This window comes from Fulmarus glacialis, unplaced genomic scaffold (assembly GCF_000690835.1).
Source record: "Fulmarus glacialis isolate BGI_N327 unplaced genomic scaffold, ASM69083v1 scaffold19783, whole genome shotgun sequence".
Taxonomy (NCBI): domain Eukaryota; kingdom Metazoa; phylum Chordata; class Aves; order Procellariiformes; family Procellariidae; genus Fulmarus; species Fulmarus glacialis.
Genome location: NW_009205086.1, coordinates 1 through 349, shown reverse-complemented (window position 1 = coordinate 349; position 349 = coordinate 1).

Here is a 349-nt window from a genome sequence, read left to right as displayed (position 1 = left end):
GGAGCGGTGTGGGCCAGCGTCCCCCTGCACAGGGGCCAGGCTGCACGTGCCGCAGGGCAGGTCTGTGCCGGAGCTGCCGGGGTCCACACGGCAGAGGTTTCCCAGCACCAACTCCGTGCCCTGCGCTGCGGGTAAATTCCTGGCCCTGCAGCTGCTGCAGAGAGCTGGGGCAGGCCAGGGCGGCGGGGGCTGCTGACCTCCTCCTGGGCACCATGGGGTTTTGCATCCTGGCCGGTTTGGCCACCGGCTCTGGGAGAGCCATGCCAGCTCCAGCTTGTCCCTTGCACCAGGCAGCCGCGCTGGCAGCACCGCTGGCCAGGGATGTGCATTGCAAACCAGACACAGTGGC